The sequence below is a fragment of the Pyxicephalus adspersus genome, chromosome 3 (assembly GCF_032062135.1).
Source record: "Pyxicephalus adspersus chromosome 3, UCB_Pads_2.0, whole genome shotgun sequence".
Taxonomy (NCBI): domain Eukaryota; kingdom Metazoa; phylum Chordata; class Amphibia; order Anura; family Pyxicephalidae; genus Pyxicephalus; species Pyxicephalus adspersus.
The window spans coordinates 66,573,612-66,589,249 of NC_092860.1; the positions used below are offsets into that span (position 1 = coordinate 66,573,612).

Here is a 15,638-nt window from a genome sequence, read left to right on the forward strand (position 1 = left end):
TTATTTTTTAGTCGGACAGAAATTTCACTGTACCAAACGGTCTTTGGTAAATAGAAACAGGTATCAAACACTAAAATATCTGTATTGGGGCTCCCAGGTGTTTGCAATTCCGCCTAACTCACACAGCAGAAGCTGCAGAAGGCTGACATTTATTTGCATTCATTTCATTACCATTTCTATATGGAGTCCACTTCTGGTGAACGTTTTCTGAGCTGTATTTCTTGGGAAGACGATCAAAATTCAAACCAATAATGGAAGATTTCAAGGAGTTGGTGTTTCAAGGAGTACTTGGTGTTCATGCAGATCACAGTGTTCTCCTAATTAAAGTCAAGGATTTGATGACTGGTGAAGCTGTGCGAGGAGCAAGGCTTTTTCTTTTCGCAAAATGTTCTAAATGTTGAACCAGTTGAAGACTCAAGAGGCCAAGGGGTTTGAAAGAGAGACAATAGAAGAACGATTCTGCATCTCCAGCACCAAAAGGTCTTTAGCTTGGGAGAATATGATGTTACCAGCCGTGGATTCCTTGTGAGAGAAAACAAAGCCATGATCTCTAAATGGGCCATTCCTAAAATAAGATTTGTGCTAGGAGACGCTTTAGCACATACTAACTACAAATCTTGGATAGAGTTTATTTGTTGTTTTTTATTAGTACATTTATATGTGGGGAAAATTAGGCACAGAACAACTCAATGTGCCTCTACTTTATTTTTGGATTTTAGCATAGTCTGTTAAAATGTATCATTGTAAAAATTATAGCTACTTTGGTTTGTTTAATAATACAGTTTCAAATATTGGGCATTTTGTACAATACTGTACATTGCTATTTATTTTAAAGTAGGCAGGAAATTTCACTGTACCAAACAGTCTTCTTTGGTAAATAATAAATGTGTATTTTTTTACCAAACAGTCTTCTATGGTGAATAGCAAGAGGTATCACACACTGAAATATCTGTATTTTTTTTAAAGTAGGACACAAATTTTTCTGTACCAAACTTCTTTGGTAAATAGCAAGACGTATCAGAGACAGATATATATGCATTTCTTGATAGTAGGACAGAAGTTTTTCTGTAGCAACTGTGTTCTTTGGTAAATAGCAAGAGGTATCAAAGACTGAAATATCTTTTTTTTATAGTAGGACAGACATTTTTCTGTAGCAAACTGGCTTTTTTGGTAAATAGCAAGAGGTATCAAAGACTGAAATATCTTTGTTTTTTTTATAGTAGGACAGAAATTTTTCTGAAGCAAACTGGCTTCTTTGGTAAGTAGCAAGAGGTATCAAAGACTGAAATATCTGTATTTTTTCTTTTAGAGTAGAACAGAATTTTTTCTGTAGCAAACTGGCTTCTTTGGTAAATAGCAAGAGGTATGAAAGACTGAAATATCTGTATTTTTTTGAGTAGGACAGAACATTTTCTGTACTAAACTGGTAGCATCAAAAACTGCAATTTCTGTATATATATATATATATATATATATATATATATATATATATATATATACAGAAGGCTCCTAACTTGTCCCTGTCACAATCCATGTCTGTCCCTGCATCTATCCTTCACCCAGAACACAAGATGGAGTGACTAACCCCTGCCTCCTTCCCTGTATATATGCCTGTGCTCAAATCTCCCCTGATTGGGCTGCTGGGCCTTGCTGTGCATCCTGGGAGCAAATTATTTGCTCCCAGACGTGATTCCTGACGGAAATAGTTGCCGTTACCGCCCTCTGCTTTTTCCCTTGTTTGTTCAGCGAGAACACGACCTTATGGCGAATCACAAGGCCGTTCTTACCTAAATGTTCGGTAAGCAAATCTCGCTTGCTCATCCCTATCAGGCGACTGCCTCCTATAGAAGAGAACAGATTGTATGCAGGATACTATGATTTGCAAACTACCTTTGTTCTAGGGAACAGGGCAACCACCAAACTGCTCTTTTTCTCTTCATTCTAATAATGTTGCCAAATAAAAAGAAAAGAGAGAAAGAATATTTTTCTTGAGGATATAGGTACCGTGTATACTTGAGAATAAACCAAGAGTTTTGTTTTTATCCTGCATGTTCTGAAACTCTGGTTTGACTGTCAAAGGCAAGCTGTTTGTAATATTATACATTGCTGCAAAGCAAGTAGCTCATTGCAGTGGATTTTCACCGGTAGGACCCGCACTGGGTAGGTAAATTTGGGAAGCCATGTCATTTTTATCGAGGCGATTCTTCCCAGCCACGATATATGATATCTTTTCCACAAATCTAGTAGCATCATCAAGTGTCTCTATACTTCTGGCATGTTGGCAGCGTACAACGTCTTGTAGGAAGGCCATATATAGACCCCTAGGTAGCGCAAGCGTCATTCCTTCCGTTTAGATGGAAACGTTGCCAGCAGTTGGATTACCATATCAGTAAGCTTTGCTTTTAGTACTATTCAGTTGTACACCAGAGAATTTCTGGAAATGCATTAATAAGGACATCAGGTTAGGCAGGGATACCAGAGGGTTAGACACACATAGCAAAACATTGTCTGCGAAGAGACTAAGTTTATGGTAATAGTCACCTACCTTCACTCCGCTAATATCTTGGTAATTTCATATGGCTATCGCCATCGGCTCCATCACTTATAATCACAAATAATAGTGGTGAAAGCGGGCAACCCTGTCTGGTGCCCCTGCCTATAGGGAAGTAAGGGGATTGAAAGCCCATGTATTGGATATAGGTCTTGGGGGCTGCATAGAACAAAGAGACCCAAGCACAAAAATGGGGCTGATTCCCCAGCTCCCCAGTAGATGCATCAGGTATGGCCAAAGTACTGAGTTGAAGGCTTTCTTTATATCAAGGCTCAGGAACATTTCCAGCCTCTTTGTTTAGCAAGCAAAGTGCGTTAGGTGCATCATTGTACGAATATTGTCACCTGCCTGTCTCCTAGGAATGAACCCTGTTTGGTTTGATGAAATTAGAAGATCTATTCCCTGATTCAATCGCAATGCCAGGACAGCCGCCAGTAACTTGGAATCAAGATTCAGCAGAGAGATAGATAGCTGTAATTGGACCAGGTGGTGGTATCGGTGTCAGGTTTCGGTATCATGCAAACTGCTGCTTCCAGCATACTAGTTTCCAAACTCTCTCCCCTAAATACATCATTAAAGACTTGGGTTACATAGGGAACCAGTTCCTTGGAGAGGAACTGATCAATAGCCTTCTCGTCAAAAGCTTGTGGTGACTGGTATAGGGACCGCAACCTACTGTGAAACTCTTTTAGGATATGCTCTGGGTTACTAGTAAGACCCGCTTTGCTAACCTTCAGACGATATGGGTTAAAGTGTCAGTCAGGGTACTTAGGTCTGTTGCTAAAGAAGTGTGAGATTTGTTACCATATGTATAATCTTTATTCTTTGTCCATCCCAACTTCTTCTCAGCAATGGTAGCTGTATATAAATTCAATTGCGTCCTTACCAAGTCTAGGCACTGTCATAGCTGTTTAAGCTGTGCAGAGCATTGTTTCTTAACAGGAGGCTGTTTGATTAGGGAACCTCTGATAACTGTCTTGTGCGCCACCCATAACACTGCTGCAGAGACCCCAGACTCCCTATTTAGCCTAAATTATTCAGTCAGGGTCTCTTGTGTTTGTTGATTCACTTTCGGGTTACTGAGTAGGTAGTTGTTTAGAGTCCATTTGAATTAATTTGACTTGGGGTAGAGTGAGGAATGTTCCACTTGGACAGCGTCGTGGTCAGACCGAGGGGTTGCCAAGATGGAGCTGGAAGACAAAAGTAGGAGGCTAGCGCTTGGAACCAGTAATTGGTCTATGCGTGAGAATCTAGTTATTACTATTATGAATGTTAACAATGATGGCTGCATTTTTGCCCTAGGTTTATAATTGAGACAAAAGTTTTTTTCCTTTTTTACCCCTGAGTAGACACCTCAGTTTTTTTCAATCACTGTATATTCAAGTAATTATGAATTTATTTCCAATGAACAGTTTAGCAATTTAATGATATACACTTTTTCCTGTATAATTATGTCTTTAGTTTGAGTAGTGCTCATTTATTAATTTAAATATATTCTTTCTGCATCAATTGAACTACATTTTTTCACCTAGTATATAGGATAAGCCATCTGGTGCCCTGAAAAATTAGCAACCCTGTCTCTCAAGTTGCTAGGAGATGAAATTATGCACATGCATACTATCACTTTCTCTAGTGTTGTATTGGGAGTCAGCCCCTTTAGCTTACCAGCTGTTGCTAGGTGGCTGTCCTATTCTTTAAAACATATGTCTTGGGGGGTGTGGCTAAGCTGATGCGTGGGTAGGCAGCACAGAGACACTGCTCCTGCACCGGCTACCTTATAACTCAGCCTGCACCGGCTTGTTCTGCTGCAAATCTGCGTCAATAGGCAGGAAACACCAGCGGGTCCCGAGCACAGAAGATTGACCAGTATTTTTTGGCCACGCAGCTGGAGGAACATAGGGGGAAGGGGGGCAAGATGGCACCTGACCCTGCACGGGTTCACTCCCTCTCCCCTTCACATGGAGACACAGTGCAGAGGGAGCTGGAACATAACGCAGAGGAAGAGTTCCCTGGGTTGCCCAAAGCCTTTGGAGGAGAGGTGGCTGGTTTTTCAAGACTCATGACAGTATCTCCTGCTCATCAGGCTCATAGCCCAGGGAGGATCCAGAACATGATCGCAGCTCCTGGACCATGAGGTGAGCTCCCTGCACTCTGCCCTTTCCCCTGCTAGCTCTGGCAGGCCTCCCCAGCTCTCTCAATGCCCCTCTTAAGCTCAACAAGGCCCAGGGTGGGATAGTGGCCTCTACCTGCACACTATACCCACTATTGATTACTTTGAGAACTTTAAGAAAAGTCTGGGGGACACTCTCCGCTCAGAAATTGCCACTCTTAAACATGATATGGCACAGCGTATTGAGGAAGCAGAAAAGGCCACGGATGACCTTAGGTCCCATGTATCCAACCATGCCTCTATCTTAAAGGACCACTCCGCTCTATTGGAACAGCATTTTGTTCACCAGGATGATCTGGAAAATAGAAGTAGTTGTAATAATGTACAGATCAGGGGCCTGCCAGAGTCGATTGAAACTAAGGATCTTTATGGAGCTTCTTTGGCCATATTTACCACTATACTGGATAAGCCTAAGGACTCGCTTCTGGAAATAAACCACATACACAGAGCCATTGGCCCAAAATCGCCAGACCTAAGACGCCTGAGAGATGTGATCTGCCACCTTCATGCCTACAAAGTCAAAGACGAGATCATGAGACATGCCCGGGACCAGGATGACATCCTCTTCAACTACACCCAGGTGATGCTACTGCAGAATTTATCACGCCGCACTTTAGCTCAGCGCAGATCCCTGAGGCCTCTACTCGAAATACTGCAAGCTTAAAATATTTGCTTTAGGGTTCCCCTTCCAACTGGTTGCGTTTAAGGATGGTCGCTCAGCTACGTTAAGATCTTTGGATGACCTTCCTGATATTTTGGATACTTTTAATCTCACAGAGATTGATATTCCGGATTGGCCATTCCTGCTTAAAGTGCCTAATCCGCCAGCAAACCCATGGCAACTCTCATCTCAGAAAAGAACTTGCTCTCGAGGGGGCTCCCCTAGTAAGCATGCTCACCGTTGACTGCAACAGGATGGGTGGGACCTTACCAACTGTTACTGTTTGCTACCTCTGCAAATATTTTTGGAATTTTTACTTCTTGGGTGTTTTTTTCTTTTCTGACCCAATGGCCTACTGTATGTTTTTTGTCCATATGCAGATGGGTCTGTGGACCCAGTTTTCTACACTTTAATGCCTTGTTGCTTTGTATGATATGTCTCTTAATGATATGTTTATCTTGGAAGGTTCCTAATGTTTATGCCCATGCCTACTGTTTATATATGCCTCCTTGATATTTCAATGCTGTGAGTGAGGGGATCTAGCCGATCCCCCACCCCCAGGGACACAAGCTGTATATTTGCCGATGCCCCTGTGTTCATATTGGTTTCAATGGATGTAAATCTAGCTAGTAAGGGAGCCCCGCCATTGGTTGTCCACGTTACCCAAATTAGGACTACCAGTGCAGTTCCTGCAACTGAATACAATCTTAATATTCCCTCTCCAAAATCCCCATATTTCCCTGATACACTCTCCCACCCCTCCCTGTAATTTATTGTATTTTGTTTTAGTTTGTCGGTTTTGGTCATTTTGGTGTTAATTTGTTGACCACTTAATGTCAAATTCCACACCTCCGGATATGAAGATAACTAAGGTACTATCGTTTAATGTACGGGGCTTGAATATTCCAGAGAAGCATACAGCAATTTTAGCGAGATTATACAGTCTAAAGGCTCAGATAGCTTTCTTACAGGAAACATATTTTAAAGAGTGAAATATGCCCTCCTTACGCAACCGACACTACCCTACTGGGTATCATTCATTTGCACCAGATGTTAAAAAAAGGTGAGTGTCTATTTTGCTCTTCCTCCTGTTCGTGGAAACTGAGTGCTATGTACAAAGATGGAGAGGGGCGGTATCTTTGTGTGAATGGTCTATTTGGAAAGCAAATGGTCACTATGGCTACTGTAGAACAGGTCTGTAGAAGGTCTACTCTAGAACATCTAGAGGAATTCAGAGAGGGTGTTAAGCAGGGACTTTAATTTTACTCCAGACCCGGCAGTGGACTCCACCAGGGCTGGTTCAGGGGGTACTCCCAGAGTGGGTAAACAGCTTAAGAAATGCCTACTTCAACACCAATTGCTAGATGCCTGGCGTATTATTAACCCCAGTGAAAGGGACTATACATTCTTTTCACACCCTCACCTTACTTATTCCAGAATTTATCATTTCTGGGTTAGACAAGCTGACCTGCATAGAATTAAAGGTTGTAAACTTAGGGAAATTAACTTTTCTGACCACTCCCCCGTGCTCCTAGATATCCATCTCACGAAAACCTGGCCTAGGTTTTGGAACTGGAAACTTAATGAAAACCTCCTAAAGGATTTGGTGGTGACAAAAGAGACTGAAAGAGAGTTAATTAATTACTTCGCCAAAAACATCACGCAGGACAGTAATCCTGCAGTAGTCTGGGAAGCCCACAAGGCCTTCATAAGGGGCCATTTCATTAAACACGGAGCTAGACTTAAGAAAGCAAGGCAGCAAGAAATTTTGAACTTACTAGTTTTAGGGAGCTAGAAAAAGTGCATAAACGAGACCCCACAACGGAACTGACCCATAAGTTGATCTCTCTGAGGTCTCAATTATCAACTCTGTGCCTTGAAAAAGCCAAAGCGATGCTAGCACGCTGCTGACGATCGTACCATAATTATGGGAAAAAATGCAGTCGCACCTTAGCTAAAGCCCTTAGGGGTCAAAGAGAATGCACTTTTATCCCATTTATAGTTAACCGTAATAGAGATAAGAGATATCAGGTTCGGGATATTGCAAATGAGTTTCAGAATTTCTATACATCCCTATACAATATCAATGCCACGGCCCCTGCTTCTCAGTCGCCTTCTATGGTGAAGGCAGTGCAAAAGTACTTGACCAGAGTTAAGATACCCAAGCTCTCTGCTAGCGAAATTTAAGATCTGGAAACCAGAATTAGTGATGAGGAAGTCCTGCGAGCAACTGCATGTACTCCTTCAGGTAAACTCTAGGACCAGATGGTTTCTCTTTACCCTACTACAAGCGGTTTGGGGAGATACTGGTACCACATATGGTGAATACTTTTAATGCTATCTCAAGAGGGACGGCCATGTTTCCAGATTTTTTTGAGGGCACACAACACAGTCATTCCATCAGTCAAGAGGGTAAGGACCCAGCTAAGTGTGCCAGTTACAGACCTATTTCTCTTCTTAACCAGGACCTGAAACTGTTCAAAATTCTAGCTATAAGGGTGCAAAAGGTCATCAAAAAACTGATCCACACTGATCAAGTGAGCTTTGTTCCGCTGAGAGAAGCTAGGGACAATACAGTTAAGACCCTTAACTAGATCCATCTGGCCTCCACATACTCTTTACCTGTTTTCCTGCTATCAACAGATGCAGAGAAAGCTTTTGACAGAGTTTATGGATCAAACCCTATTACATATTGGACTGGGACTGAAAATGTTGGCCTGGATTAGATCTATCTACTCCTGTCCCTTGGCAGCAGTTAGGGTTAATGGTGCCCTCTCAGAATACTTTCCAATATCCAATGGTACTCGTCAAGGTTGCCTCCTCTCCCCACTCATATTTATTCTGACTTTAGAACCTCTGCTTCGGTCTGTAAGGGCAAATCCTGATATCACAGGACTGCTCCTGGGGAGAAAAATGCACAAAATTGCAGCGTTTGCAGATGATTTACTGTTTGTACTCACCAACCCAGTTGTCAAGCTCCTGAATCTTATGAGGGAACTAGCTACCTATGGTACCCTCTCAAAATGTAAAATAATTATAAATATTACCATTTCACTAACCCAAGGACAGAGGGACCTGATTAAGAGGAACTACTCGTTTAAATGGGCCTCTGGAAGCCTCCGATATTTGGGAGTCTTTCTAGCCAGAAATTTATCAGAAATTTTTAACTTGAATTTCTTCCCCCTCCTTCAGCGGTTGATGTCAGACTTGGTGAAATGGAGAAGGCTAACTATATCTTGGTTTGGAAGAATACAAGTGCTCAAAATGAATGTACTGCCTGGGTTTCTTTACCTTTTCCAGACCTCACTGATTTGGATACCCAGGTCCTTTTTCAACAAGATAAATACAGCATTTTTTCAATATATCTGGGGCAATTGTAGACCCAGATTGAATCGCAACCTAACACTCCAACCCAAAACAGTGGGTGGTTTGGGGGTCCCTAATATGCATGGTTATTACATGGCTGACCATTTGGTGAGGGCAGTAGATTGGGCTAGAAACGGCTTCTCTAAGCAATGGGTGGGACTAGAGCAGTTGGCTGGAGGTCAAAGCTTATCCTCGGCTCCATGGTTGGCAAGCAACTTCACTGGGAAGCATAGACAACATCCCTTGATAGCCCCCACCTGGAAGGTGTGTTCCAAATGGTTCCCCCATGTAGGTCTGTCCCCCTCTCCACTATATCTGGTGCTGGAAAATCCATCATTCGAGCCAGGCATTGCCGACACTGTTTTTGCTAATCTTAAGGATTTGGGATAATATAGGGCAGTGAAGTTTCTTCAGGGCGACTCATGGATGCGGTAGTCAGATCTGGCTTGCTTGGGAGAGTCGAGGCCCATTGGATTTTGAAGAGCTAGACAAGTGGCTCATTTTCTGCACTCCTTACCATGGAGCAATGAGTTTGCTAGCCCGCTCACTCCATTTGTTTTTTTTTTAAATGAAATTTTTATTAGTTTTTCCAGAAAAAAAGGGAAAGGAAAAAAGTAACAAAACAGACAATGTGAAGCATATACCATTAGGTACACCACATTATCATATGAACTATATCCTTTAATGTTTACAAACCAATTAATACCACTAGGAGTATTTAAAAAAATTATTCAAAAATAACAAAGTGTCATAGAAATCAGGTAACAGGTGCACAACCTACTCCCTTAACAAACAGAAGAACCAAGTTCATTTACCAATACGCATAGCCTCTTCCAACCAATATATTGTGAGCTCCGGATCGCCTTTGCTGGGGTCAAAGGACACTTGTCTGATTCATCCAACTCAGATCACACACTGAAGTTTAAGTGTTAAGCTGACTTGTAGTCAGGTTTATTTAAAGGTTGCGGATAAAATAACAACAAATAGCAAAAGAAAACCTGGCCTGTCCGGCACTTACTATACATCCAAGGTTCCTGTCTATCAGCTGGAGGGCTTCTCCCTGTCAGCTCCAAACAAAGCTATCAGCAACCTTTTACTCAGGTTTCCTTTCATTCACCCAGACCAACTTTCTGTGTCCCCAGGCAGAGAGCTCCTCACAGACCGACTGTCTTCGCCTCCAAACCAAGCTCTTCCACACAGTCCACAGTCTCTCCAAGTTACACTAAGCCTGCACAGACCCCTGTCTGTGTCTCTCCAAATTAGGCTCCTGACTGAGCTGCTGGCTCCCACCCTCAGTGCTTCTTAATTATCTCACAGGTGAGAGTCTTCCACCTGCTACTTTACACAGAAGAGGAATCCTGGGCAAATATATCTCCCTTCCACCTCCAATCCTGTATTGGTGTCACAATACATAAAAGATATTTTAGGCTGAGGCAGGACGCTTGTTGCATAAAACGATAGTTCAAACCATACAAATAAAAACAGTCAGAGAGAGAGAAAAAAGAAAGGAAGAAAATAGAAAAAAAGAAATTGAGAAAAAAGAGATGGGTCAGGAGTATATTTCAATGAGATGGTGACTTTGTACTTACTACTTTTACACAGGGTTGGGTGTATTCTGTTCCCATGGAGCCCAGATAGTGTCAAACTTATCCAGCCGATCATATAGCCTAACCGTAAGCCGATCCATGAGTTGAATATCCCTAATACTATTAAAAAGAGCAGGCAGTGTAGGGGAGGAATCAGACATCCAACATCTGGAAATAAGACATCTGGCTGTTGTTAAAATATTAGCCAATATACGTTTCTGGGGTTTCGCTAATTCACGAATAGGGAGCCCCAGTAAATGGGTTAGTATATTTAAACTTATTATATTTTCAGACATCTCCGCCAGCAAATCATTAACCATTCTCCAATGGGAGCAAATACGTGGGCAAAACCCAAAAATATGGTGTAGGGTACCAATATCAGAGCTACACCTCAAGCAAAGATAGCTTGCGTCTGGAAACATCCTGTGAAGGACCTCCAGAGTGAAGTACCAGTGCATTAATATTTTATAAGCATTTTCCTTATATATGGTGCACAATGAGCTTTTATGAGCTTGCTGCCAGAGTATTCTCCAAATGTCTTCCGGCAGGGTTCTCTCCAGGATCTGTTCCCATTTACGCAAATAGGTATGTGTGCCTACTGGAGAGTTGGAGTCTAAATGAAGGACCTGGTAGATTCCCAAAATTAAATCTTTCTGAGAAGGTCCACCTATACACCACTTCTTAAAAGAAGTAGTTTGGGGAAACACAAGGGCCTTTGTTGGAGACTGGGCATATTGCCGAATTGGTAGGTAACTATAAAAAGGGAAGCCCGAAACTTTAAATTTCTGAAGAATCTCCTGATATGATAGGAGCCTCCTCGTACATGGGTGCACTATTTGACCATAGTGAAACAGCAAGCCCTCATGCCAAGGACGAGCCATGGAGCGTGTTGTACTATCCGGAATTTCCGGGGTGTAAAGAAAGGATGTAAGGAGAGAAGACTCAGATGAATTTGAATCAAGATTTACAGTAAGACCATATCTGCTTCGTGAACTGGAGCTAACAGTAAATTTTCTGGAGCCTTATAAGAAGTACTCCAGAGCATGGAGTTTGGGTGAATGGGAGCAATCCACAGTTTCTCTAGTTCCGTCCAGCTATAAGGTTGTAAGACTGTAAGGTTGTCCAGGAGGCTAGAAGTCTAAGGTGTGTAGTGAAATAGTACTTGGTAAAGTCTGGCACTCCCAAGCCTCCCACCTTACGAAGGGAGCACATCACTGTTTTAGGGATTCTGTGTTTTTTATATCCCCACATAAAATCCAGTACTGATGCCTGCAGTCTTTTAAGCATATTCAGAAGGAATGGTACTGAAAGAGTTGAGAACAAATATAAAAAGTTTGGTAAAATAGACTTTTTAACCAGAGCAATTCGACCAAAAAATGGTAATGTTTTCTATTTCCTAAAAAGGGAAGAGACTTCCTGGAGCAAAGGGATATATTTACTCTTATACAGCATGCGGTACGCAGGAGTTAAATAAATTCCCAGATATTTAATTGAGTGTACCTTCCAATTATAAGGGTAAAGACCTTTAAGTTGCTGTAACATGGGTTCTAATCGGTTGATTGGCAAGGCCTCTGTTTTGGTCGAATTTATTTTATACCCTGAGAGGGTGCAATACTCATCCAATATGTTATGTAAATTGGGTAGTGTTATTAAAAGATTGGTCAGTGTCAGGAGTACATCATCAGCATACAGTGCTATCGTGAAATGCTTTGTTTTAATAGGGACCCCCACAATATCAGGGTGCTTCAGTTGTGGGATTAAAATAAAGAGCTGAAATCGCATTTAGAAAGGGTCCAGTTAAACCTACCCATCTTAGTACTTTCATCATATAGAGCCAGCTAAGGAGGTCAAAGGCTTTCTCCGCATCAAGGCTAAGGACCACCGCACCAGTGTCTATTTGGTTAAGTGCATCAATTACATCAATCGTTCTCCTAGTATTGTCGCCCGCTTGGCAAGCTGTGATAAAACCCACCTGATCCTTATCTACAATAGTTGGTAAATAGTATCCTAGGGGGGTAGCAAGTATGCGGGTAAAAATTTTTAAGTCAGTATTAGACAGTGCTATTAGGCAATAATTGGCAGGGTTCTGGGGGTCCTTATCCGGCTTGGGAAACACGGATATGAAGGAGTGGAGAATTGAGTTAGGAATCAGGGACCACTGTAGAAAACTTTTATATAGGTCAGTCATATGCGGTGTCAGAATAGCGCCATATGCTTTATAATAACTATATGAAAAACCGTCGGGGCCCGGTGCCTTATGATGGGGGAGGCCAGAAATTGTCGCCAATATTTTCTTCCCCGCTTAAGCCTAATTACAAAAGCTTAATTACAAAATCCTGTCTAGATGGTACCGCACTCCTGTTTAGCTACATAGGTTCTATACTGCAGTATCGGACCACTGTTGGCGGTGTGAAGTAGGAGAAGGTACGCATTTTTTGGTCATGCCCGATCCTGCAACCCTTCTGGAGCAAGGTCAAAGATATTGTACGGAAATTCACCGACTATCCCTTGCCTGAGGATTCCTAATTTTTCCTGCTCCAAGAAAGCCCCCTCTCCCTCCATTTTCATAAAACATCAGTGGTGAGCCACTTGCTTAATGCAGCAAAACTTTGCATTCCAACAAATTGGAGATTGAATACCTGCCCCTCAGTGACCCAGTGATTGAAAATTATTAATGAGATTATGTTTATGAAGGATTTAACAGCCAGAATCCATCATACCCCTGAGAAATTTGAGCAGACCTGGTTTTATTGGAAGGATTTCCTGTCTTCCTCAGATTTCATAAGCTGTGTGTCTTCATAAGTATGTTTGTGTACTGTTTACTGTTATATTTGATGCGTTTTGTTTGATTTGTTTGTTAAAATACAAAAATAAAAAAAGAATGTTATAAAAAAAAAAACATATGTCATAAGAAATAGAAAACTCTGCTTGTTGGCTGGCAAGTTGGCACACTGGTGAAAAGTGTTCTCTTCAATCCTTAATGCCCAACTTCTGTTTAATTTTACAAAAGGGGCATTTTAGGTTTTTATTGCTTTTTTTTCTTTCTTAGAGAGGTTTCCTATAATTGTGAAATATGTCGCCAGAACATGAACTGAGGTTTAGAGAGACAGGTTCTTACTATTCAGTACTCTGTTCAAAATTGATAATGTTTTCCTGGTGTTGGACTTTTTTTTTTTTTAGAGACATTTTTAAAGTTTATTTTGTAAATTATGCATGGAAAACTTTTAGCTCTCTTTTTCCTGTACAGTCTTGGTGCCACGCAGACATCCTAGTAGTTGAAGGTAGTTACCAATAGTTGAAGGTTTACCAATGTACTGATGGTTGCCACCACCGAAGGGATGTTCAACAGGATTCATAGCCACACCACAGACATGTGGCAAGCAGTTTCTCTTAGCCTTGTATTTGTGGTAAGCACGACCTGCCTTCAAGACAGGCTTGTCAATGCGTCCACCACCAGCAACAACTCCAAAAATTGCTCTGTTTGCAGAAGAGATCTTTTTCTTGGAGCCGGAAGGCAGCTTTACCCTGGTCTTCTTTGATTCAGGGTTGTGGGAGATGACTGTAACATAATTGCCAGATGTACGGGCCAACATGCATGGTGTCAACAAGGAGGTCATTGCCAATGTTCAGATGAGCTTTCTTGCCACAGTACACAAATTGACCAGTATGGATACCCTCAGCTGCAATGAAAAGTTCAGTCCTCTTTTTGAATCTGTAAGGGACGCGGAAGGCTACTTTAGCAAGTGGAGCACCACGGCCAAGATCGTGGATAATGTCTTTTACAATGCTTTTAGTGTAGCCATGATCTTCTGCAAAATCGACGGCCCTTAGCTTAGCAGGTCCTTTCCTGTGCTTTACATAGGCTTTGAAAACAGATCCCGCACCTTTTCGCTGTCCCTTGATCACAGGTCCAATGGTGCACTAGGCCCGGGCTGTTTGATTTGCTGATTAGGGCATTCTAGTGTTGGACTTTAACCCTGTCAGACAAGTTCAGCCTCAAAATCACAGTCCCCTCATCGGCCATTCTTCCTTACCCTCACATATGGCTGAATGTTGTCATCTCCAAAATGCATTGTCTAACCACCTTGCAGTCTCATTCTTGTGCACAGATACATTTTATATTTTGTCTTTTTTTTACATCATATTTTTCTTTGTTAATGTGCTTGTTTACAGCAGTATGGAAGCATAGTTACATAGTTACATAGTAGGTTAGGTTGAAAAAAGACATAAGTCCATCAAGTTCAACCACTAGGGAAATAAACAGATATAAAACCCTATAACACATAGTTAATGCAGAGGAAGGCAAAAAAACCCTGGTACAATTTGCTTCAACAGAGGAAAAAAAAACCTTCCTGATTCCATGAGGCAATCGGATGTCCCCTGGATCAACAGTCACTGTTATTTTTACTTTAAAGCCTTAATACTCAGGTATATTCTGTGCTTCTAGAAAAACATCCAGCTTTTTCTTAAAGCAATCTAGAGTAGTTGCTGAAACTACTTCCTAAGAGAGCCGATTTTCACAGACCTTACAGTGGAGAATCCCTTCCTTATCCAGAGCTTAAACTTCTTTTCCTCCAGACGCAAAGAGTGCCCTCTTGTTCTTTGTAATGATCTCAAAGTAATTAATGGGGAAGAGAGTTTTCATTATGGACCATTTAAATATTTATGCAGGGTGATAATTTCCCCCCACTTAAATGTCTCTTCTCAAGGGAGAATAGATTCACTTCAGCTAATCTCTCCTGATAGCTGAGCTCCTCCATTCCTTTTATTAATTTAGTTGCCCTTCTCTGCACTCTCTCCAATTCCACAATGTTCTTTTTGTGAACTGGTGCCCAAAACTGGAGTGCATATTCCAGATGTGGTCTGACCAATGCTTTGTACAGGGGCAGGATTATAAAACTAATTTACTAAAGCTCTCCAAGGCTGGAAAGAATACACTTTCTTCAGTGAAGCTGGGTAATCTAAAAAACCTGTAATAGATTTCCTAAAATCATTTGCTATTTGCTAGCAAATGTTTTGAATCCTGGACCAGATCCATTCCGGGTTTGCTGGATCACCCAGCTTCACTGATCAAAGTGTATTCTCCCTAGCCTTAGAGAACTTTAATAAATCAGGGCCTATGTCTCAATCTCTGCAGTGTATTCCTCTTTTAATACAAGAAAGTACTTTACTAGCTTTAGATATTGCAGCTTGGCATTGCATGCTGTTATTAAGTCTATGATCTACCAGAACCCCCAGATCCTTTTCCATTTCTAACTCCCCCAAATGTTTGCTCACTTTTTGCTCAATTTTTGCTTACTGTTT

At 41.6% G+C, this 15,638-nt stretch overlaps 1 protein-coding gene and 1 pseudogene across 2 annotated transcripts in view; one reads left to right on the forward strand and one right to left on the reverse strand.

Moving 5' to 3' along the window:
• Positions 1 to 15,638, forward strand: part of PGPEP1 (pyroglutamyl-peptidase I) — a 92,790-nt gene that overhangs the window by 49,264 nt on the left and 27,888 nt on the right. The window lies entirely within an intron of this gene.
• On the reverse strand, positions 13,559 to 14,407 carry LOC140325332 (large ribosomal subunit protein uL2 pseudogene; annotated as a pseudogene). The gene is made up of 2 exons (XR_011919678.1): positions 14,369 to 14,407; positions 13,559 to 14,255 (listed from the first exon to the last, which is right to left on the reverse strand). The product of XR_011919678.1 is annotated as a large ribosomal subunit protein uL2 pseudogene (transcript).